This window comes from Carcharodon carcharias, chromosome 2, assembly GCF_017639515.1.
Source record: "Carcharodon carcharias isolate sCarCar2 chromosome 2, sCarCar2.pri, whole genome shotgun sequence".
Classification (NCBI taxonomy): Eukaryota; Metazoa; Chordata; class Chondrichthyes; order Lamniformes; family Lamnidae; genus Carcharodon; species Carcharodon carcharias.
The window spans coordinates 72067822-72094012 of record NC_054468.1 but is presented as its reverse complement, the minus strand read 5'-3'; positions in this window follow the sequence as shown (position 1 = coordinate 72094012).

The following is a 26191-nucleotide window of genomic DNA, read 5'->3' as shown; positions in this document are numbered from 1 at the left end:
AGGAGTGACTTAATGGAGGAGAGGGGGATTTGGAGGGGAATTCCAGAGTTTAAAAGGAGAGGGTGGATCCTGTAGGATGGTTCCCCAAGCAGACTGTCAAAGTCATTTGGCAGAATGCCTCATCGCCAGAACTTTCCAACAAGCACCAAGACGTAGCTTGGCTGGTGGTGTGAAAGGCCCTCCCCGTCAGATCCTTCCAACACGCCAGGAGTCTCACCCCCTCTGTACATTGCCCTCGAGGTAGTTGTGGTGGGGACGAGACCATTGTTCACCTCCTTGTGAATTGTGCCTTTGCAAGAAGGTCTGGAGAGAGATGCAATGGTTTCTGTCGAGGTTCATCCCGAGCAGTTCTGTGACACAGGACTCTGTGCTCTATGGGCTGTTCCCAGGGACACACAGCGAGACAAATATCAAGTGCAGCTGGAAGATCATCAACTCGGTGAAAGACGCTCTTTGGTCTGCCCGAAACTTGTTGGTCTTCCAGCGCAAAGAGTTGTCCCCGACCAAGTGTTGCAGACTGGCACATTCCAAAGTCCAGGACCACGTGCTGAGGGATGCACTAAAGTTTGAGGCAGCCACCGCAAAGGGGAAAGGCTGCTCTCTAAGACCTTTCTGCCACAATGCACCGAGGGGCTGGGAACTGTTGAGAGCCCCTCGGGCTGTACAGCTCAAAATGAATGTATGCAGTGAATACTAATTGTATTATAATTGTATTGAAGCACCTCAGAGTGCAACATGATATATGTTGTTAACTCCAATACCATTATCTGATTGTCTGCATTGACCATATTGAAATGATTATAATATTCATTGATTGTATTGCTGCGCCTTGTGATCCATGTGGAAAGTTGAATCTGATTGTACTTATGTGATGGTGATTTTGAAATGGTTTGGAATGTTCTTCCAGATATTTTATGAATAAAGTATATTTTTCAAAAAAAAATTTCCAGAGTTTAAGGCATCTGATAGCATAGCTGTCAATGGTGAAGCAATTTAAACAGGGAATGCTCAAGAGGCCAGAGTTGGAGGAATACAGAGATTTGGGAGGCTTGCAGAGATGGCGAAGATTATAGAGACAGGAAGGGATAAAACCATGGAGATACCTGAAAACAAGGATGACAATTTTAAACTTGAGATGTTGTCAGGCCGGAAAATAATGTAAGTCAATGAGCGCAGGCTGATGGGTGAACAGAACTTGGTCCAAGTTGCCACGCAGGCAACAAATCCAATTCTGAACCAGCTATTTTGCACATCTTGTGTGCTTTGCAAAAACTCTAGAAAGATATTCCTGCACACTTGAGCTAAGTGTTAATGGGTTCATAGTTTGGACTGACCTAGCCTTTAGTTCTCTGCTCACAGAAGATTCCGATGACTAACTTCTAGCCAGATAAGGTGGCACAGGGAAATGAAAAAAGTGTTCCAAATCTGCTAGCGAAAATAGAACAAATGTGGAGTACTTAAATGCAGAAACTAAAGTCCCAGCCACCCTTAATTACTTGTAGAGTCATAGAGGTCCACAACACAGAACAAGGCCCTTCGGCCCGTCGAGTCTGCACTGGTCAAACAAGTACCTAACTATTCTAATCCCATTTTCCAGCACTAGGCCTTGTATGCCATGGCATCACAAGTGCACATCCAAATACTTCTTAAATGTTATGAGGGTTTCTGCCTCTACCACACTTTCAGGCAGTGAGTTCCAGGTTCCCACCATCCTCTGGGTGAAAAAGTTCTTCCTCACATCCCCTCTAAACTCCTGCCCCTTACCTTAAATCTATGCCCCCTGGTTATTGATCCCTCCACCAAGGGCAAAGTTCTTTCCTGTCTATCTGTGCCCCTCATAATTTTATACACTTCAATCATGTCCCCCCTCAATCTCCTCTGCTCCAAGGAAAATAACCCCAATCTATCCAATCCCTCCCCATAACTAAAACTCTCCAGCCCAGGCAATATCCTGGTAAATCTCCTCTGCACTCTCTCGAGTGCAATCACATCCTTCCAATATGCGGATTCCAGAACTGCCGCAATACTCTAGCTGTGGCCTAACCAGCTTTTTATACAATTACAGCATAACCTCCCTGCTCTTATATTCTATGCCTCGGCTAATAAAGGCAAGTATACTATTTGCCTTCTTAACCACCTTATCTACCTAAACCTTAAGGAACCAGTGGACATACACACCAAGGTCCCTCTGACCCTTGGTTCTTCCCAGGGTCCTACCATTCATCATGTATTCCCGTGCCTTGTTTGTCCTGCCCAAGTGCACCACCTCACACTTATCAGAATTAAATTCCATTTGCCACTGATCAGCCCATCTGACCAGCCCGTCTATATCCTCCTGTAATCTAAGGCTATCCTCCTCACTATTTACCATCCCACCAATTTCTGTGTCATCCACGAACTTACTGATCAACCCTCCTACACTCAAGTCTAAATCGTTTATATTTACTGCAAACAGCAAGGAACCCAACACCGATCCCTGTGGACACAGGCATCCAGTCACAAAAACACCCCTCGACCATCACCTTCTGCTGCCTGCCACTCAGCCAATTCTGGATCCAATTTGCCAAATTGCCTTGGATCCCATGGGCTCTTAGCTTCGTTATCAGTCTCCCATGTGGGACCTTATCAAAAGCCTTGCTGAAGTCCAAGCAGACCATGTCAAATGCATTGCCCTCATCTACATACCTGATCGCCTCTTTGAAAAATTCAATCAAATTGGTCAGACATGACCTCCACTTAACAAAACCATGCTAACAGTCTTTGATTAATCCTTGCCTCTCCAAGTGTAGATTAATTTTGTCCCTTGGAATTGTTTCCAATAGTCACCCCACCACTGAGGTTAGACTGAGCGGCCTGTAATTCCCTGGTTTATCCCTTCCTCCCTTCTTGAATAATGGTACCACACTGGCTGTCCTCCAGTCCTGTGGCATCTCTCCTGTAGCCAGAGGGGTGTTGAAAATTATTGGATTGTTCCTCAATTGCCTTGGGCATCCTGCATTTTGGACTAGTCCGGTTTCACCCCAGGTCCAAGAGAGCTGTAGCAGCCTTCCATAGCCATGTAAGTAAGGTTCCTCAGAGAATCCTTTGGAGCCGGCTCTACTCAATTCTGAGTGTCATTGAAAGCATTAAATGATAATGAAATTCAGTCTAATTGGTACATCGAAGACATTTACAACCTGGGGGGGAATCAAAAATAACAAACTCTTCTTAATAAGACTCGCTAAAAGCCAAAGTCAGTCAAATAAATGTGGATAAAAGCCTAATTAAAATATTGATTGAATGGCTATTGTCAGACTTAGGTGAAATCATTGATGAAATGTTTCACAATCACTCGTCAGTGGCGTGTGGGAGTGCAGACAACACTGCCATTTTGATTAATGTGGATAATTCTACAGAAGGCTACAGTTTTAGTTCTTCCTATCCCTCAAATCAAGAGCTTGGTTCTTGCTAAGGCCAACCCATGAGGAATCAAGGCAAGACGGACATTGATAATAGTGAGTAAGCCCAAGGCTGTTATTTATAAACCTGCTGGGCAACAATACTCACTGGGGTCGGAATGGGGGTAGATCACAGGCCAGGGACATCCGATATAAAAGACAACAATATGATATAAGCAAAATACTGCGGATGCTGGAAATCTGAAACAAAAACAGAAAAGAGCTCTTTAGCTCTGAAGAAGTCATATGGACACAAAGTGTTAATTCTGTTTTTCACTTCATAGATGCTGTTAGACCTAAGTTTTTCCAGCATTTTCTTTTCTTTATAAAAGACAACAAGCTGTTACGCCGCAGGTTACGCTTGTTCTCCTATAGTGTACGGAGTATTAAACTGACATTTCTTCAAGGTGGCTCAGATGGTTAGCTTTTTTTTTGCCAGTGATTAGCACCTTTTTCGTTAAAAGGTAATGCACATTGCCAGTCCTTCAAGAATAGATGCACACCATCTGCCCACAGCAGAAAGACTATTGAAAAAAAAATCTGAATTTGCAATCCATGTTCAAACATTCCCAGTTGTTGATTTTACATCCTAGTTACCTAAATTCAACTCTCCAATGTTTGAACTTTTGGGACCAATGGTGTGGTGGGAGGGGTCCCATTGTTAATTCCGAAAGAATGGATCCTGGTGTACTGGATGAGGAATTAATCATCTTTCAAGTAGCAATACCCAGGTTGATTCTGTAAGAAGTCGCTCCCCCTGCTCCAAACATCGCGGTTAATAGTGCCTGCGGTGAATTCTGTGCTGATTTCCACCCTCCATTTCACCGCTGGAAGAAATCCGAAGTTAAGAAAAATTCAGCCGATCTGAATCATGCCCCCAATCTGGCGCCTTTGCCGTGAAGCGAAATAAAACGTCGAAACATAATACCGAATGGCCTATCGTATTCCTACTACTAAAACTGTATTGTGTAACTGCGCTCTCTTAGGTAGGATTTATGTGCCTTTTTCAATAATGCGGCAGTTTTCAAAGGCTCTACATAAATAACATGCACCATTAAACTGGCTGAAGCAGCACGATACGTTAAAGCTGTTATCCCAACCGTGAGACTTGGTTCTGTGGTCTGTCCAACAGCGTCCATTGTCAACCTGATGCTATCTGTACAAGTTCAACTCATCCTTTCGGAGTTGTTCATCTGTTAAACTTCACATCTGACACCTACCTCACCGTGTCCATCCTACCTCACCGTGTCCATCCTACCTCACCGTGTCCATCCTACCTCACAACCTCACCGTGTCCATCCTACCTCACTACCTCACCGTGTCCATCCTACCTCACAACCTCACCGTGTCCATCCTACCTCACCGTGTCCATCCTACCTCACAACCTCACCGTGTCCATCCTACCTCACTACCTCACCGTGTCCATCCTACCTCACAACCTCAGTGTCCATCCTACCTCACAATCTCACCATGTCCATCCTACCTCACAACCTCACCGTGTCCATCCTACCTCACAACCTCACCGTGTCCATCCTACCTCACAACCTCACCGTGTCCATCCTACCTCACTACCTCACCGTGTCCATCCTACCTCACAACCTCACCGTGTCCATCCTACCTCACCGTGTCCATCCTACCTCACAACCTCACCATGGCCATCCTACCTCACCGTGTCCATCCTACCTCATAACCTCACCGTGTCCATCCTACCTCACAATCTCACCGTGTCCATCCTACCTCACAACCTCACCATGTCCATCCTACCTCATCGTGTCCATCCTAACTCACAACCTCACCGTGTCCATCCTACCTCACAACCTCACTGTGTCCATCCTACCTCACAATCTCACCGTGTCCATCCTACCTCACAACCTCACCATGTCCATCCTATCTCACCCTGTCCATCCTACCTCACAACCTCACTGTGTCCATCCTACCTCACAACCTCACCGTGTCCATCCTACCTCACCCTGTCCATCCTACCTATCTCACCGTGTTCATCCTACCTCACCGTGTCCATCCTACCTCACAACCTCACCGTGTCCATCCTACCTCACCCTGTCCATCCTACCTATCTCACCGTGTTCATCCTACCTCACCGTGTCCATCCATCGGATGCTTTTGCAAGTCGAAATGCAATTAAATTATAGCTGTTTGGCAGAAATACCTTATTTTTTCTATGTACAGTTTCAAATACAAATCGTTTGTGCAACGGAATGAGCGTAATGCTCACTGTGTCAGGGCTGTGTTGCAAAACACAGCAGTTTGAAAACATCACGCTGAGCTGAACCAGGTTCGCCTTTTGGACGTCCAACAGCCACATCCAACTTTTGAATTTTGCGACATCTCTTCAGGCATCGCAAAACCTAAATTGTAAAGGCTGATTTTCTAACTATCGTCCCAGCCACGGCGATGGATGGGAAGCCAAGGTTGTCCTCGTCGGACTTCGTGGCGAAGAAACGATTAGTTCCCAAAGTGTGCAACCGAATTAACGTTTCCGGCCCGTGACCAATGCTCAGCCTCCCGCTGAGAGACCCCCACCCCTCCCGCTGAGACCCCCACCCATCCCGCTGAGACCCCCACCCCTCCCGCTGAGACCCCCACCCATCCCGCTGAGACACCCACCCCTCCCTCTGAGAGACCCCCACCCCTCCCGCTGAGAGACCCCCCACCCCTCCCGCTGAGACCCCCAGCCCTCCCGCTGAGAGACCCCCACCCCTCCCGCTGAGACCCCCACCCATCCCGCTGAGACCCCCACCCCTCCCGCTGAGACCCCCACCCATCCCGCTGAGACCCCCAGCCCTCCCGCTGAGAGACCCCCACCCATCCCGCTGAGACACCCACCCCTCCTGAGAGACCCCCACCCCTCCCGCTGAGAGACCCCCACCCCTTCCGCTCAGAGACCCCCACCCCTCCCGCTGAGACCCCCACACCCACCTCTCCCGCTGAGAGAACCCCACCCCAGCCCTCCCGCTGAGACCCCCACACCCACCCCTCCCAGTGAGAGACTCCCACCTAAAAGAACACCACCCGCTGAGAAGCCCTCCCGCTGAGACACCCACCCCCCCCCGTTGAGACCCCCTACCCCACCCGCTGAGAGACCCCCACCCCACCCTCTGAGATCCCTACCCCCACACCCCCCGCTGAGACCCCCAACTCCACCTCTCCCACTGAGACCCCCCACCCCCAACCCCCGCTGAGACCCCCCACCCCCTCCCCTCCCGCTGAGAACCCCCACCCCCCGCTGAGACCCCCCCATCCCCTCCCCTCCCGCTGAGACCCCCCGCCCCCACCCCTCCTGCTGAGACCCCCATCCCTCTCGCTGAGAGACCCTCCACCCCACGCTGAGACCCCCCCCACCCCTCCCGTTGAGAGACCCCCCACCCCCACCCGTTAACTCGCTTTCTCTCGCCACAGACGCTGCTGAGTATTTCCAGTATTTTCTGTTTTTAGTTCTGATTTCCAGCATCGACAGTATTTTTGATTTGGTGTAGTTCAGAAGAGGTGACAGCAAGTTTATTTTAACCCAAAAAAAAACACAGGCTGGTAGCCAATTATTGAAGTGACACATTTGTACCTTACAGGAACTCTATATCATCTATCGTACCTTACAGGTTCACGTGTATTATAACTCACTGTTACCAGGTTTCCTTACTAACTCTGCAATATTGTCATTCACATCCCTTTCTCTTCAGGAAGAGGTTGAAAACTAATGGCGCGAAACTAATTACTCGTGCTGGCTTTTTAAAATGGGCCATCAACCTGTAAGGTTAACGAGTAGTGGTTAAGTGTACGATTGGATATGGTTCTCAACTCTAAATTTCCTGTTCTGGATCAAATACACAAATACTACAATTCAAACGAGAATCGGAATTACAGCGCATGGTGGCGCAAAACAGGCGGTTGCGGATCTGCTGCGCAACTTTTGCCCCAACGTGTTTACATCCGCCATCCGACCATCAAGCATTATGTACATCCCATTAAATATAAACCGTACCGCACAGTTTAATACAAACGCTGGTTACAGCCCCGCATACCCTCAGCATAGTGAGCGGCAGAGACGGCACTGGAACTGAATACAGTACAAATACCGCCCATTCTGTGCCGCCGCTTGAGAAATATTTACCCCCAAACAGTGCTAAACTAGGCAGGAAAGCAGCTAATTAAGAAATTTCTCACTTTTACTGCAATACGATCTTCAGCATCTGATTTTGATTAAGCTTTGCTCCTTGTTGTGATGTTCAATCACCGAAGCACACACACACATACACACAAAACTAAACTCTGGCATATTTTGGCAATTCATTCAATAGTTCAGAGTCGAGATCCAGGATTTTTTTGGCGGGGGGTGGTGGGGGGTAGGGGGTAATGTTTGAGGGAAGAAGCTAACCCGACTGCTCTCTCAGTCGCCTCAGAAAAGCCTGAAGTGTGTGAAATGGGTTCGATATCCCGAACGCCAGGCTGGGAGCCGCTGCAACATTTTTATCCAAATGCATGGATTTCCAAGTAGGCAAAATCCAAATAGTTTGTGCGCCAGGTTTCTGCCGCGATTTGAACCTTTCCTCGCGTCTTGAATATTTTCCTCAACCCGTTGTTTTATTTTTAATTCTAAGGGCAAAAAGCTTAGGAAAGGTTTTTTTAAAAAAAAGTTATTCGGGTCGCTATCTTCTCCCAGGGATCCGCCACGCGACGGTGCCCAACAACCTGAAATGCGCGTACATTCGTCATCCCTCTCCCTCTATACAAGAGTTCACAAGAATGGGACTCGGATTCATCTCTGCAAATGTCATAGTGCACTAGGGAAGGCACGTTACGTGAGTTTGAACGTTTCTGAACAGCACCTGGGTCAGTTCCATTGGAGTTTTCTGTTAAAACACCAGCAAATACAGTTTGTTTACAGCAAGGCTCATGCAGCCGATACAATTCAACGAATTGAAAGTATGTCCCGGCTAAATCCCGACAGACCACAAACACATTATATATACAAAATCCAAGCATCTGCAAATCCTTTGCAACATTACGGTGCATTCCGCCTTAGCTAAGAACGCTGCGAGTGAGGGTCACCGCTCATCGCACAGTCCCCGACTACTGAGAGTTCTCCTTAACCCACCTCTGTGTGCAAGGACGCTGCAAAGCCAGCCGGTTAGCAGAAGCAAAGCGCGTTTCTGGGCGCATGTTATTCTCAGCTGCATGACGGCCACACGTTGCCACTGGATTAATTTTTTTGTTCCCCCTTCCCTCCGAGATCCTTCTTTGAGACCGTGCCGAAAGGAAAACGGGCGCTATTCTGCGATAAAGCCAGCAACTCTGCACCGGCCAATGTAAAAAGCCGGTCAATACTCGCCGCATTAAAGGGAGAGAGCGAGAGAGAGAAAGAACAGATTAACGCAGCCCGGGACCACGGCGACGTCACGGAGAGGAGAGCTGGAGCCTCATACATATTCATTGGCAACATCAAGTTCCCAACTCCCCAGTGAAAGGGCACTTGGTGCATCCTTACTTACAGTCATCCCAATCGCTTTAACTGGGTTACCTCCTCATTCCACACTCATTTTACTCACCTTGCTCTCTATAATGGCAAGTCAAATCTGGCACCACACTAATTGCTCGGATTCCTTGTACTGCTTTTCTCTGCAGATGCAACTTTGAAGTTTAAAAGTGTCCCTATATGTCTTCCACTATGCATAATGTAGCCGTAAACACTTTGATCTGAGTGAGAGTTTATAATGAACACAATGCCCTCAGGAACAGTTCAGTCAATCTTTGTGACATGAATAAATTAAAAAGCAGAAAAGTTGACGTCTTTAGAGACAGGGCTAAAACAACAACATTTATTAAAGCGCCATTATAACGGAGTGAAACATCAAAAGGCCTTAACAGGAGTACTACCAGACAAATTACACATCGTCAAAGAATGATATTAGGACAATGACTAAATGCTTAAAGGAGGAAAGAGACGGGTAAGTTTACCAATGAATTCCAGAGTTTAGGGTTCTGATGACCGAAGGCATGTTGCCAGTAATGAGGAATGAAGATTGCAGGATGGCATGCCAGGAGCAGCACCAGACATCCGTAAAAATGAGGTATTAACCTGGCACAGCTAAAACACAGGGCAATTTGCATGCCAAACAGTGAAAGCAGCATGTGATGGACAGAGCTAAGCAATTCCCCAAACAATGGATCAGGTTTAAGCCCTGCAGTTCTGCCACATCCAGTCGTGAATGGTGGTGGACAATTAAACAACTCACTGGGGGAGGAGGTTCCACAAATATCCCCATCCTCAATGATGGGGGAGCCCAGCACATCAGTGCAAAATACAAGGCTGAATCCAGAAGTGCCAAGTGGATGATCCATCTCGGCCTCTTCCAGAGGTCCCCAGCATCATAGATGCCAGTCTTCACTCAATCAGTTCACACCACGTGATACAGCTGAAGGCTGGTTACTGCGAAGGCTATGGGCCCTAACAACATTCTAGCAATATTACTAAAGATTTGTGCTCCAGAACTAGCCACACCCCTAGCTAAGCTATTCCAGCACAGTTACGACACTGGCATCTACCTGGCAATGTGGAAAACTGCCAGGCATGTCTTGTCCTCAAAAAGCAGGACAAATCCAACTCAGCCAGTTACCACCCCATCAGTATATTCTCCATCATCAGAAAAATCAACAGTGCAATCAAGCAGTACTTACTCAGGAATAACTTGCTCATTGATGTTCAGTTTGGGTTCCATCAGGTCCACTTGCTGCTGACTTCATTACAGCCTTGGTCCAAAAGAGCTGAACTCAAGAGGTGAGGTGAGAGTGACTGCCCTTGATATCAAAACAGCATTTGACTGACTATGGCATCAAGGAGCTGTAGAATCAGGGGGAAAACTCTCCACTGTTTGAAGTCACACAAAGGAAGAGGGTTGGGGTTGCTAGAGGTTAGCCTTATCAGTCCCAGGACATCACTGTAGGAATTCCTGAAGGCAGTGATGATGTAGGAAAGGAGTTCCAGGATTTTGACCCAGCGACTGTGAAAGAAAGGCGATATAGTTCCAAGTCAGGATGGTGTGTGGCTTGGAACAGAGCTTGCAGATGGTGGTGTTGCCATGCATCTCCTGTCCTTACCTTCCTAGGTGGTAGAGTTTGTGGGTCTGGAAGGTGCTGTTGAAGGAGCCTTGGTGAGTTGCTGTGGTGCATCTTGTGGATGATACACACATCTGCCACTGTGTTATGGTGGTGGAGGGAGTGAATGTTGAGGGTAGTGGATAGGTTCCCAATCAAGTGGGTTACTTTGTCCTGGATGGCCTAACCATCTTCAGTTGCTTCATCAATGACCTTCCCTTCACTATAAGGTCAGTAATGGGGATGTTCACTAATGTTTGCACAATGTTCATTACTAGTCACGACTCCTCACATACAGCAGCAGTCCATGCCCATATGAAGCAAAAACTGGACAACATTCAGCCCTGGGCTGATAAGTGCGAAGTAACATTTATGCCGCTCAAGTGCCAGACAATGACCATCTCCAACAAAAGAGAATCCAACCATCTTGCCATGACATTCAATGGCATTACCATTGCTGTATCTCCCACTATCATCATCCTGGTGTTTACCATTGACCAGAAACTGAAATGGACTAGCCAAATAAATACTGTAGCTACAAGAGCAGGTCAGAGGCTAGAAATTCTGCAATAAGTAACTCATCTTCTAACTCCCCAAAGTCTGTCTACCATCTACAAGGCACAAGTCAGGAGTATGATGGAATACTGTCCAACTGCCTGGATGAGTGCAGTTCCAACAACACACAAGAAGCTCAACACCATCCAGGACAAAGTAACCCACTTGATTGGGAACCTATCCACTACCCTCAACATTCACTCCCTCCACCACCATAACACAGTGGCAGATGTGTGTACCATCCACAAGATGCACCACAGCAACTCACCAAGGCTCCTTCAACAGCACCTTCCAGACCCACAAACTCTACCACCTAGGAAGGTAAGGACAGGAGATGCATGGCAACACCACCATCAGCAAGCTCTGTTCCAAGCCACACACCATCCTGACTTGGAACTATATTGCCTTTCTTTCACAGTCGCTGGGTCAAAATCCTGGAACTCCTTTCCTACATCATCACTGCCTCTCTCAATCCCTCCAGTGCCTCTGTTTTGTCTAATGGCTTGTCTGATGTCCAATCTTAGATGGACTGCAGCGGTTCAAGAAAGCGATTCACCATCATTTTCTCAAGGGCAATCAATATTGGCCTAGCCAGTGATGCTCACATCCCATGAATGAATAAAAAAATGTGAGGAATGCATATGAAGCCAGAGTTGAAGGAGTGTAGACATTCTCAGAGGATTGTAGGGCTGGAGGAGGTTACAGTGACAGGGAGGGATGAGGCCATGGAGTGATTTGATCATGAGGATGACAATTTTGCTGGAAATAATGAGCACTCTGACAATTTAGTGAGAGTTCAGTTATGGGTAGCTAAGTTCTGGATGAGCTGATGTACACAGAGGATGGTAGGTGGGTAGTTATCCAGAAAAGCAATGGGAAGGTGAATCTGGATGTTCAAAAAGCATGGATGAGGGTTCCAGTAGCATATTTACTGAGGCAAGGGCAGAGCTGACCCATGGTATGGAGGTGAAAATAGGCAGTCTTGTGATGGAGGGGATATGGGGATGGAAGCTTAACTTAGGGCCAGATAAGATACCAAGGAAGCAAACAGAATAGCATGTGGTACTTGCTAGGGAGGGTGATGGCCTCAGTAGCTAGGGAATAGTGACTATGGTAGGGTCCCAAGACAGTGATTTTTAAGCTACTCAATATTTAATTAGAGGAAATTATAGTTAATCTAAGATCGGACATCAGACAAGACATTAGACAAAACAGAGGCACTGGAGGGATTGAGAGAGGCAGTGATAATGTAGAGCTAGGTGTCACCAACATCCATGCAGAACCTGACATCATGGGCCAGATTTTGCCATAGGTTTCAGGATCCCAATGTCAGGACTAATGAACCTCTCAGGCCTGTACTTGTTGGGAATGAGAACCCAGAGCAATCTTCCCAGAAGCACCAGCCTAATTTGTTGCCACCGAGTTCACTGTCCTATTGAGGACAGTGGCCAGGCTCCTGATGCTGTGAGGGGCCTAATCAGAGGGCCAACTGCTCTGTGGCCTCAGCAGCCTAACCTGGAGAGGTGGGCACTACAGAGGCTGATTGGGGACTGCAAGAGGATCTCAAATGGGAGGTACTCTCGCTGGGCTGTGCAGCATTCAATTAAAAATCAGGACCTGGACTGGTAAGTCAAGCAGGGTGGATGGGAAACTGGATCGGTATCAGCTGTTATTGCGGCCTTTTATAAATGCAGCCCCCTCTTTGCAGCATGGAGCCTCTGGCTCTGATGAGCCCCTCGGCTTCCTACAGGAAGGCCTCTGCAGGATACAGAGGGCCCCACCACCACTGGTAAAATGCCAGCAAACTGGCAAAATCACCCATAATTCATTCCTTAATGACTTTAATTGGCTGCCTGCCTCAATCGAGCAAGCACCCGATCTGCTTTACAAGGCTGCACCTCAGAAAGTTCCCCAGTGGTGGGAATGATATGGGGAACCGTCCCATTGTTGCTTCCCCACTATTGTCTCGTCCTCTCCCCCACACCTCCAAGCCCTCCACCATGGGGTTGGGAACATTCAGCTGCCCAGGTCATTAGATGATTTCACCGAGGAGCAGCTTGTAAATGAGAGAAAGGAAAAACAGTAATTCAAACTTGCACTGCTTAGTGCTGAAGTTGATTGATCAATTCAGCAAATAATTAAAATAAATTAAATATTTTAAATAAAAATTGTCACTGAATACATAATTTCCAACACTTTTTAAATTAAAGCACCAACATTTTAATCTGTGGTATAATAAAACTGCTTCACATTTAGTTACTGGCTGGCACTGATTTGGGGGTGGGGGGGGCGGGGTGGAGTGGATAGACCTGTTTTTGAAAGTTGGGATTCCTCTCAATCAATTCTAGATCACCTTATAAAACAATGCCGTTTACGAACAGAAATATCCTGTGGATGCTGGCTATCTGAAACTGCTAGAAATACTCAGCAGGTCAGCAGCATCTGTGGAGAGAGAAATAAAGTTAATATTTCAGGTTCTGACAAAGGACCTGACAAAAAAAGTCGCAGACCTGAAACTCTCTCTGCAGCGGCTGCCTGACCTGCTGAGTATTTCTGCCACTTTCTATTTATACTATCACTCTTAACAAGTTAGGTGGTTCGCGCTGGTAAGGCACAGGTAAACTTGGTAGTACTGGTGGTGGCAAATTCAATGGTTTCAGCCAGGTAAACTGGAATAGTAGTCCATACAAAGGTACAATTTTAAACATTCGGGTGGATTTTGCGGAGCCCACTGAAGTGGGCAAGATGGAGGGCGGGCTTGGAGAATCACACATCAAAACCCCAGTGGCAGGAAAATGGCTCTCGGTTATATCGGTGGCAGAATGGCAAGGGTTTGGGAAAATCATCCATTAGTGGCAAGAACCCTGGCAGGATTTTCCGCTTCCACCCCCAGGGGGCATAATAGCAGGTGGGAGGGAGTGAAAATTATCACAGGGGCCAAAAAGTCAGTTTCCCATCTTTGGGGAAACAGGTTGCGATTGTCCATTCCAGCTTTCAATGGCGGGACGCATTTCCTGCTGAGCCATGGCAGGAAGGCCATTTGAATACATTAGAATTTCATGACTGCTCATTATCGAGGCAGCACGCCGGAATCACGCCCCGATGCTGGATCAAAAGGCCAAAAGCACCCGATTAACTGCACTAGGGTTAATTTGCCTATCTTGCATTGCACTATGCTCACACCTTGGCAGATTCCATGCCAAGCTTCAGCACATCAACTTCAGGGCATATCTCAGGCAAGGCTCCATATTACAGACCAGCAGGAAGGCAGGGGTGGGTTCTAATGTGCTGCGGGTTAAAGGTTTGACTATGTGGGCAGAGACAAGACAGAAGCAAGGTAAGGGGCTGGAGGGCAAAGGCTTGACTGTGAGGGGAAGACTGGGGAATGTTGAAAGCAGCCACATGGCTGGGGGGGTCAGGGTGCAAGACTGGGGGCAAAGAAATCTCATGGCCAGATAGTAAAGAGCATCAAGGGCAACAGTACCAAGGGAGTCCCAGGCAGAATGGCAAGACAGTCAACTAAAGAAGCGCTTAAGTAGTGATTTTAGCTTAAAAAGACTGTCCTTGTCCCAGTCCAGGGAAGGGGAGGGCTAGTCAGTCCACTGTCAGCAGTGTCCAGCATGTTGTGCGGATGGCGTGGTCAGCACCGAACACATGGCAGTTTGGGGGCTTCTGGCATAATACTCGGCTACAGATGGCACAGCCAGTCATGGGAGGCACCTGCAGCCTGTAGATTGGGAACAGGTAGTGTAGGGGTGGGCACTCGGCGGGGGTGGGGGGTGGGGGGGGGGCTTTATGTGACAGTACAGTAGGCCTCAAGATGAGGAGGGGTAAGGTCCACATGGGGCATAGGAACATCCACCTCAAACAACTCAGAGGATAACACAAGGATATCAACCACCATAACAATGGAAACCAGAATTACAGGGTGAGGGCTGCGTATAATAGGAAGGAGCAAAACCTGAACATTATGTTGATGGATGCAACGATAGGAGGGCTTTCCATGGTCACACAGGGAGGGTTGAAGATGATCTGGTAATAAAACCCAAGGGCCACCATCTTGGAACCTGAGGCCATGGAGCAGTGGAAAATGAAACTAAAAACAAAGCTGCTGGGGAGGTCTGTTAGGGCTTCTGGCAGGGGTGCCTCACTGCACTGGGGGGTGGCCGAGTAAAAGACTTCTGAAATCTGTATTCCCAAATGAGAAGGAATGCATAACTGAGACATGTTAGGAGCATCACTGTTACAATATAGGCAATAATGAGCCATCAACGTAAAAGCACAGTCCTGAGAGATTAATTCCACTCGGTTCCAATTATTGATCTCTGTGCAGTAACCCTTTACAACAATCGTGGTTATTCCCCTCAGCGATAGCGACTCCAAAAATATGTGGGCACCTGGACAAGCAGGAGGAGCCTTTTGGAAGCATCACCTCAGAATCTCATAGCTGCCAGGTTCAGAGATGGGAATCCCAGGTTCCCCAAAAAGAATCTCACGTTTTCACAGTTCATCTGCCCTCGTGTATTGCCAAGGATGTAGCCATTCAGATCACTGATTGAATAAAGTGTAAACTGGAATAATTGCAGGCCATCAAAGCTTCTGGTCAAGTCCATCTCCTAGCAATAGGCCTACTGATATGGGGAAAGTGTTGTGGGCGGGGTGGTTTGGGGGTGAAGGGGAGGATACTGTGACACTGAGAGCATTCATAGCGATGGCCATGATTGCATTGGCTACTAGGAGCCTATACTGAAAAACAGCTCTTAAAGCCACAGTCGCTCACTAGACAGTGACAGAAAAAGAACCTTTGAAGATTGCTAGTAACTCAGGTTTTTATTTCAATGTTCTAACAGAGAGGAGAATGTGAAGAAAATGGAAGCTGCATTTAATGTTGCCTTTATCATCACAAGGCAGGCAGGAGCATGCATGACCTCTGATTATGGCCTTTTAGATCACAGGCCCTCAGGGATGACAGAGAGTACATGGAGATAAAGAAGAGGTTACCCTTCTCCATGCGCATCTACATCTGTCCTTGTACACTACATCTTCACCTTTCCACAATGCAGAAAAGTCAAAAGACTACATGAGCCTCCATCTTACATAACTAAGAATGAATATCACTTGTACCCGCAAGCTTGTCAACAAGATGTCTCTCACAAGCACTTTTTACAAAGAGGGTGATGCATTATTGATGTCAGAGAAGAATTGAGAAGGGACACACACTGTGATGAGATGGCTTTACACAACATGGACCAGAAGCATATGATGCAAGTGGGGGAGGGAACATGGGGTGACCCCCGATAGGCCACAACACAACTCAGCATACAGAGGAGGCATACACAAGAAGAGATGTAGAATGGGTGTAATTGTATATAAATAGGTGAAAAGTATATACATGTGATGAACACCCATGCCAGCATTGTGCTCCTACTTCTTCGTAATCTTCCTAACCCTGCAGCTATGCCTTGGTGCTTTCCTGACATCCACTGCAGAGGTGGAGGCAGCCTGTTGACTGCTACGCCCTGTTGTCCTTGATGACTTTGGTGGGCGTCCTCTGGAGGGCCAAGATTTAGACGGTCTCAGCTAGCTTTGGGTGTCCTGCTGTTGGGCAGGTGGATCCTCTTCATCTGTGGAGCTGGAGTGATGGGGTCACAGGCATAGGGTTTGGGATCAACTGGACGCTCCTGGAGTCACCTAGGTGGATGGCCCCGGGGTGTCCATCTGTTGGCCCTCCTCCCTATGGGTGCCTGAGGAGGACTTATTGAGGAGAAGGGCCACCTGGAGTGAGATTGAGGTGCCCTGGCCCCCTCTTGCATAGCCATTGATAGATTCCACCAATGCCTATAGTGATGGAGTGCATCTCCTAGCGCAGTGCAGGATCCAAGTCCTGGATGAATGTCATCCTACCAGTGTTGACCTCCATGCCCTGGCATGCTGGTGCTACAATCTCATACTGAATGCGGAGGGACTCCTTCATCGTACATTGCAATCTGTGGAATGCATCTGACAGCCTTGCCTCATACTCCATTGTCTTTCACTGCAGCTTCAACATCTTCCTTAAGACTAAGGCTGGAGGCTTATCATCTCACTCAGACTCAGCAGAATCCTGGCCACCAGCAGTCCTCCAAGTGCCTTTGAACTTGGGTGTCCCTGCCTCCGCCTGCTGTGGACCAGAATCTGTATTGTTCTAACCAGATTGTGACCTTGAGCCTGCTCTAGATCAAAGCTCCACTGAGGCTTGTGTTTCTGTGCTGGTGGAGGATGTAGGTGAGCGCTGTGATAAATCTCCATTTGTTGTTTTCTCAGGATCCTCATTTGAGGTGTCAGGGTGGCTGGGGATAAGAGGCTGGATCTCGGTGTTCCTAGGGCTCTTGATGGAGGTGCCTGTGAAATAGAGTAGAGATAATTAGTGTGTGGCATCAAAATACAAAACATGACATTGCACGGACAGTTTCACAGTCTGAAGAATGAACTGGTGCAGGGTCCTCACTTGGGTGTCTGCTGCCTATCTCACCGTCACCACAGGCGGAGGGGAAAGTCCTGCACCGCATTTTCATGCATCATGAACCACTTGCAACTAACTTAACTCTTATTTGTCAGGATTCAATTCAGCCTCACCGATGAAGTGAAACTGCCACAAGTCTCTCATGCCTTTAATAATCTGTCCACTGAAAGTCAGTGCCTTAAATGTAGTCTACCTGACTTAGTGTGAGAGTCTTTTTGACTTGAAGAAGGTGAATCACAGGTCAGAGGACTATTTTTGGATAACTTTTCGCTGTGCGGAAACTTGATATGCCAACGCTCTGAGGGATTGAGTCTGAGGCAGGAAGTGTATAAGCGAAAAGTATTAGGTCCAAGATTTAAAGGGGCAGCGCCTGATCGAGGGACAGAGAGGCCACTCATTAAAGCAACATCAACATATGAGTCCCTAAGGGGAAGACACTACAGAGGCTGCCCATGAAGTAAAGTTGAGGGTGTGGCACAAGGGGAATCATTCATTCTGTACTTCTTCATCCTCGAGTGCTGGAGGAGATCAGTGCTGCAGAGGAACACCATGCTGCACAGCACCGGTGCATGCTGACTTGCAGCTGTAACACAGGGTTGCCTGTCCTTTAAATGTGGTGGCATTTCCAGCACAGAAGTTGGGTGGCACGGGCTTCCCGACATTAGAGCCCCCCCCACCACGTGATCCAGCCGCAAGCCCATGTCACCCATATTCATGAGCTTACTGCAACGTGATTGAGTTCAGGTAGCAGCAGTTTCCCGACTACCGCCGGGCCTGCTAGCGGGGGCAACAATGGGGGGACTAAATCCAGCCCATTGTCTTTTGCCATCCTGCATTTAAAGGGTGCATTTAGACTTCAACTTTTATGGCAACTTGAAGCAGGTGCAAATCCAGAGTTAGGACCCATCCTGACATTGGAACAGAGTGAGACTCTCTGCGGGGAGTAATCTCAAACTGCTTCAGTTTTATACCTCACAAAGTGCATTGTCTAACCAGGTGTAAAAAGTGCCTAAGGGGTCTCTGAGAAATCCTTTATGCTTTTTAAACCTAGCTGCATTTCATTTAAAAGTTAAAAATGGCAATGAGACACTACCCACATTGTCTTAATATTTCAATGTAATTGCTGGGAGAAGAGTTCTGCATGTACTTGTAAGCACATGCACAGTGCTGCCTTCCGAATAGCACAGCTGAAGTTACAGCTTGCCAGTATAAGCAGGATAATTCCCTGCTGAACCCAAACTGCAGTCCTTATCTCCCCTTATGTAAAGAGATTGCAGCCTATGGGGAGAATGTGTTCATTCTATATCAGAATAGAAACTTCATTTGCGGATTTCCCAGTAGCTTGATTTGAAAACTGCTAGTTTTATACTGGCATCGTTTTAATTACAAATTCCAAGAGATTAGCATCCATGAGCCAGCCACTAGAATTTGCATTATTAAATCTGGCTCCCTTATCCTGGCAGCAGAGCAATAGACCCTTGAAAATCTGGGTCTATGAATAATTGCCAACTTTAAACCTCAGAATGTCAGAGTAGAATCCAAGAGCTACTCCCAACAGTCATGCTTTTTGCAAATGGAACAAAGCCAAATGCTCACCTTTGTAAAGACAATATAGCGGGTGCAAAACTACACCATTCCTGAAGACAAATTTCAGCCTCATTGGCTGGAACCCCAAACTTCTGGTTCACCAGAAATGGTTCCATGGGAGTCACTGCTGATGGTTCCCCTAGGAGCTGTCAGCATGCAAACTTGAGCTGTTTGACTGATATTTGCCGTGATTTTTACCCTGATTTATGAGTGCTGTTCCAAGCAGGTGTAGAGCATTCTAAGAGTGCAACCCTTTAAATCAGGAGGTGTGCTACAGCACTCCAGTATCCCCACATGCCTACAACACTACTCACAACATTGCTTACCCCCTCCAACACTGCTCGCCCCTCCGACATACCCCTCCGACGCTGCTCACCCCATTCCTGATACTGCTGAACCCCCTCCAACGCTGCTCACCTCCCACACAATAATGCTCAACCCCTCCTGCACTGCTCACCCTTTCCGACACCGACAAACCCCTCCGACACTGATCACCTCATTCCTGATACTGCTCAACCTTTCGAACACTGCTCACTCCCTCCACTACTGCTTACCCCTTCCGACACTTCTCACCCCTTCTGACACTGCTCATACCAGCCAGCACTGCTCACCCCACTCCAGATACTGCTCAACCCCCTCCTGATACAGCTCACGCTTCTTCCGATACTTTTCACCCCCTGCTATACCCCTGACACTGCTCAGCCCCTTTAGACCCTGCTCACTCCACTCCTAATATTGTTCAGCTCCCTCCTGCTCACCACCCCTACGACCCTGCTGAGCACCCCGGGAGTGTAAGATGAGGTGAGCAATATCAGGATCACAGGAGGGGGGGAGGGGGGTGGTGAGTGGTGTTGCAGGTGCAGGAAGGGTTAAACAGTGACTGGGCAGATGGGGCTGGGGACCAAGAAGTAAAAGCAGTTAGCGGGCCCATTTAAAAACAATGTATCTCACTGAAGGCAGACCTTAAGGAGCGTGCCTTCAGTCCATGCTGTAAAAGGGATTGTGGCATCATTGGAATTGCGTTTCCCTACTAAACCTCCCGACTCATCTCAATACTAGATTTATACTGGAGTCAGGACAGCAAGGTCCTAAGGCTCCAGAATTAAAAGGTAAGGCCACAGTTTCAAACATGGTTCGCAGCGTGCGTTTTTGCTTTGCCACTGAGTTGTTCCTGCAACAACTCCTCCTGTTCTATAGAATGATAAGCTGCAAGCTCACACTTAGAATCCCCTGTAAGTGAGTTTCCAGGTGCAGTCATTGAGTGAACAAGCATCATGTAGAAGTAACATATTTTCCCTAGCAGGGCAAAGAGGAAATTGGAGGATAAATTACTCAGGAGCATGAGCTGTGAGGAAATGATCAGCTTACCCCCTTTGTTGCAGAATGACAAGCTGTTCAGGCAAATCTAACGGCAGGGAGAAACGTGATGGTACTATTTAATCCTTAGACTATTTGCAGGTCTATGAAAATCCTACTTTTCCAGGGAAAATGGTTTTGTAAAATTTCACCTCATGAACTGTGATGTTGAATATAACATCAAAATTGCCTTTAAAAAGCTACTCAATATGGTGGCTATTATCAAGGAGAAGGTGCTAGGAAAACTGAAAGGTCTGAAGGTGGATAAGTCACCTGGACCAGATGGATTACACCCCAGATTTCTGAAGGAGATAGCTGAAGAGATAGTAGAGGCGTTAGTGGTGAGCTTTCAGGAATCACTGGAGTCAGGGAGGGTCGCAGAGGACTGGAAAATCGCTAATGTAACCCCCCTGGTTAAGAAGGGAGTGAGGCAAAAGATGGTGAAATTATAGGCCGATTAGCCTGACTCGGTCGTTGGTAAGATTTTAGAGTCCATTATTAAGGATGAGATTTCAGAATACTTGGAAGTGCATGGTAAAATCGGGCAAAGTTAGCATGGTTTCATCAAGGGGAGGTCATGCCTGACAAATCTGTTAGAATTCTTTGAGGCAGTAACGAGTAGATTAGACAAAGGAGAGCCAATGGATGTTATCTACTTGGACTTCCAGAAGGCCTTTGACAAGGTGCCGCACAGGAGGCTGCTCAGTAAGTTAAGAGCCCATGGTGTTAGAGGCAAGGTACAAGCATGGATAGAAGATTGGCTGTCCGGCAGGAGGCAGAGAGTGGGGATAAGGGAGTCCTTCTCAGGATGGTGGTTGGTGACTAGTGGAGTTCCGCAGGGGTCAGTGTTGGGACCACAACTTTTCACTTTATACATTAATGATCTAGATGAAGGAACTGAGGGCATCCTGGCTAAGTTTGCAGATGATACAAAGATAGGTGGAGGAACAAGTAGTATTGAGGAGGTGGGGAGGCTGCAGTAGGATTTGGACAGGTTAAGAGAATGGGCAAAGAAGTGGCAGCTGGAATACAACGTGGGGAAGTGTGAGGTCATGCACTTTGGTAGGAAGAATAACGGCATAGATTATTTCTAAATGGGGAGAGAATTCAGAAATCTGGAGTGCAAAGGGACTTGGGAGTCCTAGTCCAGGATTCTCTTAAGGTTAACTTGTAGGTTGAGTCGGTAGTTAGGAAGGCAAATGCAATGTTGGCATTTATTTCAAGAGGACTAGAAAATAAAAGCAGGAATGTGCTGCTGAGGCTTTATAAGGCTCTGGTCAGACCACATTTAGAATACTGTGAGCAATTTTGGGCCCCGTATCTCAGGAAGGATGTGCTGGCCCTGGAGAGGGTCCAGAGGAGATTCACAAGAATGATCCCAGGAATGAAAGGCTTAACATATGAGGAATGTTTGAGGACTTTGGATCTATACTCGATGGAGTTTAGAAGGATGAGGAGGGATCTGATTGAAACTTACAGAATACTGAAAGGCCTGGATAGAGTGGATGTGGGGAAGATGTTTCCATTAGTAGGAGAGACTAAGACCCGAGGGCACAGCCTCAGATGAGGAGAAACTTCTTTAGCCAGATTGGTGTATCTATGGAATTCATTGCCACAGAAGGCTGTGGAGGCCAAGTCATTGAGTGCGTTTAAGAGCGAGATAGATAGGTTCTTGATTGGAAAGGAGATCAAAGGTTACGGGGAGAAGGCGGGAGAATGGGGTTGAGAAACTTATCAGCCATGATTGAGTGGCAGAGCAGACTCGATGGGCCGAATGGCCTAATTCTCCTCCTATGTCTTATGGTCTTATGTGTTTTATTACTACAATGCTGGTCCTAAATTGCCAAAATAGAGTAGCACAATTTTAATAAAAAGCTTTTTGTTTTATTTGTACTTACTTTATTTTCTCATCCTCTTTGTCTGTTTCTCTATAATTTTAATATTACTCCTTTTATAATTAAACAATTTTATTCTGTAATGTTAAGCTTTATCTCCATCCTTTCTCACTATCAAATTGTTTTTATTCGCCTGCCACGATCCATTTTGGAGATGTAAGTAACTTTGAAATAAATTGCTAATTGATTGTCTAAAATTAATTCCAAAGCTTGGTTTTTCATGCAATAAGACAGCAAAGAATTTAATATTAACATTATTATATCAATCTTTTCCTATATTGAATAGGAAGGGATGGTCCCCAGAAGAAGTGCCTAGATAAATAAATTGATCTGTGTTACAGAGATAAAGCTGTCAAGTTATTTAGAGTGGCTTAATATAGTGCTAGATCCATAACTCCAATCTTCACAGAACTGTCAGTCGTTAAGATTAAAATTACCAACATTGAACATTTGTCCCCAAAATAGTTAAAACAAAGGTTACAATTTTAACTTGACTGTAATAGAGCGAATAACAGAGGATTGGGAGTGTTTGTGGTGTTCCTGTCAAGTTTAGGTGACATCAATATTTGCAAATTGATGGAAAAATTCATAATATTAAACATCTTGCATTTAATGTCTATCATATTTCAGAATTTAAACAGTGGGTTTCAAATGCAAATCAATGAGTGTGAAGAGATAAGGCAGGCTTTCTTGCTGCCAAGGAGGAGATAGGGACTTGCTAGCAGTTGTCAATCTACAGAGAAAATTCTCTCCTCCAACTGGCCTAAGGATGTTTCTCACACAAATGAGGCCAAAATGAGTCTTGAGCAAAACCACAAAATGGGCAATAGGAAGTTGGCATCCTGTTTTGCATTCTACACAAATGAAAAGAATATTAGCTTAAGTGTAAAATAGGCAGTGGATTTACAATCATCTATTTTGCGCTACTGCCGAAGTTAAATTTCACCTTCATGCCTCGAGTTGATGTAACTTGTAACCTTCTTCAGCCCTATAACCCTCCAAGGTCTTGGTGCTCCTCTAATTCTGGCCCCTTGACCCATTCATATTTTAATCACTGCATCACTGGTGGCTATTCCTGCAGCAACCTGAGCCCTGAGCTCTAGAATTATCTCCCTAAATCTCTTTCTCTTCCTTCAAGGTGCTCCTTACAAAGTAGCCTTGGCCAATTGGTGGTCTGCATCTTGTAGATGGTGCATACTGCAGCCAAGTTATTCTCCAGTGGTAGGGGGAGTGAATGTTCAAAGTGGTGGATTGGGTGCCAATCAAATGGTTTGATTTGATCTGGATGGTCTTGAGCTTCTTAAGTGTTGCTGGATCTGCCTTAATCCAGGCAAGTATATCAATAATGATCTCAAGAGAATCCAACCCACTTCAGGATTAGCAAGATAGAGTTTTGTTCAGCTAACAGTTACATATGACTGTCTGAATGAAGATAGTTGATACAAACACTTTCTCTTTGTAACCCTTGGAGTTTTACAAGTCAATCAAGAGTTTTCATGAATTTGCAAGGCTCTTTCAGTAGATCAATGCATCTTCAAGACTTAAGTAGAGATTAGGTCTTGTAGGTATCATTCTCACTAAACACTAAGACACCTAACTTTAATATAGTTTGTCCATTCCTCAAAAAAATTCATCTAAAAACATTCTATTCGATTTTTAATGGGTAAACACATCTGTTAAAGTAAGAGGCAGAGCTGGTACTGTACAATGTTGGAAGCATTAATTTCTTAGTTTTCTGTTTAATTTATTTTGCCAAACAATTTCTTTGTAATTATGTCTATGCAGTTTTCAAATGGGAGTTTAAAACTGCCATTAGATAGTTACCTGAAACCAACAGGATTGTTCAGTGATTGTTTTTTTATCACAGACTTCTAAGGAAATGTTTGCATAAATGTTATTCTTTCAACTGTTTTGAGCACTAGCTGTTTGAGCTGTTGGGCTGTTGAGCTGGAGCTGTGAGATGTAGCAGCTCGAGCTAAAGCTGGAGCTGTGGCTGAGAGAAGATGCAGTTTGAATCAACCATCTAGTCAAGCCAGAAAAGGCCTGGGCTGCAGAAAGCAGCCTTAGTCTTGCATTTGGATTTTCACAGCAGAGTGGAAGAGAGTGACAGGTCATGTGGTATGCCTTTATTGAAGCTACAACAGTTTGCCTTGGGTAATATTGCTGGATTTTTTTTATAAGCTTCTGTAAGGGAGTGTTGCCTGAAAGGTGTTTACTTGTGAGTCTGACCAAGTAGAGAGTCTTTTTGGGGGAATGTTTCATAAGACTCAGTTTAATTGTGTATCTGTAATTTTGTGTGCTTAAGTTTCCTTTTATCCTTGTTAATAAAACTTGCACTTTTAATTTTTAAAATCCCAACAAGTTATTGGATCTCTTACTGCTGTGATCAGTATGACTTCTTCTTGTTTTCAGAATACAAAAAAAATGGTGATGGCCCTTAAGCCAAGTTTCCCTCTGGGATTTGGTTTGCATAGCAATTAACACTGGCTGTGGTTATTACAGCAAGCTGACAGACATGCTATGGCTCAAACCAGGGGATCAGGTCCTAGTGCTGTTGCCTTAACCAGGTGAACTTCTAAAAGCTAGGTTTGGTGGCCCGTACTTGGGGTGAAAAAGATCAGTGAGGTCATTTACCTGATCAACACCCCTGACCAGAGGAAGAAACAACAGCTGTTCCACATAAATATATTAAAGAAATATTACAATTGGAACAGGACAACCCAGTTAATGTACGCCGGGCAATGAGGCAGATGAGGACAGAAATGATTGTGAGACGAAGCTAGATGAAGAAGGGATCTGGAAAAGTTCCCTGTTTGAACCCCCTACTGTGAAACGAGCTAACACAGGAGTCTTAGGGAAGCTAGACACAAGACTTGATTATTTACATGATGAGCAGAGGAAAGGCATAACAAAACAGCTTTAGTCATTCATGATGTGGATGAAATGAAGACCCCACCTATTAGCAGAACACATAGTGATTGAGCCCTGAAGGATTGGATCGAGTCCGAGATGAGATTCAATACATGTTAGGTAATGACGTAGTCAAGATTAGTCAAAGCAGCTGGAGTTCTTCTATTGTATTGTCTTAAATTGGACAGTTCCAAAAGACTCTGCATTGTCTATCGAAAAGTTAGTGCAGTGACCTGAACTGCTTTGCACCCAATTCCTTGCATTGAGGATTTTATTGAGTGGGTGGGCAACTCCGCTCACATCAGTAACATTGATTTAATGAAAGGGTACTGGCAAGTCCCCATGACCCCCAAGCTAAGGAAATCTTGGCTTTTGTAATGCCAGATGACCTATTCCAATGCAAAGTCATGCCATTTGATTTGAAGAATGCTCCAGCAACCTTTCAAAGGTTAACAAATCAAATGATGGCTGGCTTAAGCAACTGTGTTGTACACATTGATGACCTGCTGGCATCACCTGAGAAGACCCCCTAAATCACTTAAAGGTGTTATTCAAATATCAATGAAGCGCTAACTTTGTGATCAGTTTAACCAAAAGCGAGATTGCTAAGGCCAAAGTGATCTATTTGGGACATGTTGTAAGTCAAGGTCAAGTGTTGCCAAGGGAAGCAAAAGTACAAGCCCTGATGTATTTCCCCTTTCCCAAGGCCAGGAGAGAGATAATACAATTCCTGGGATGTGTGGATTCTATAGAAAATTCATCCCGAGTTTCAGCACCCTAGATGCACTATTTACCGGTTTAGTAAAGAAAAATATCAAGATAGTGTGGGCAGAACTGAGCCA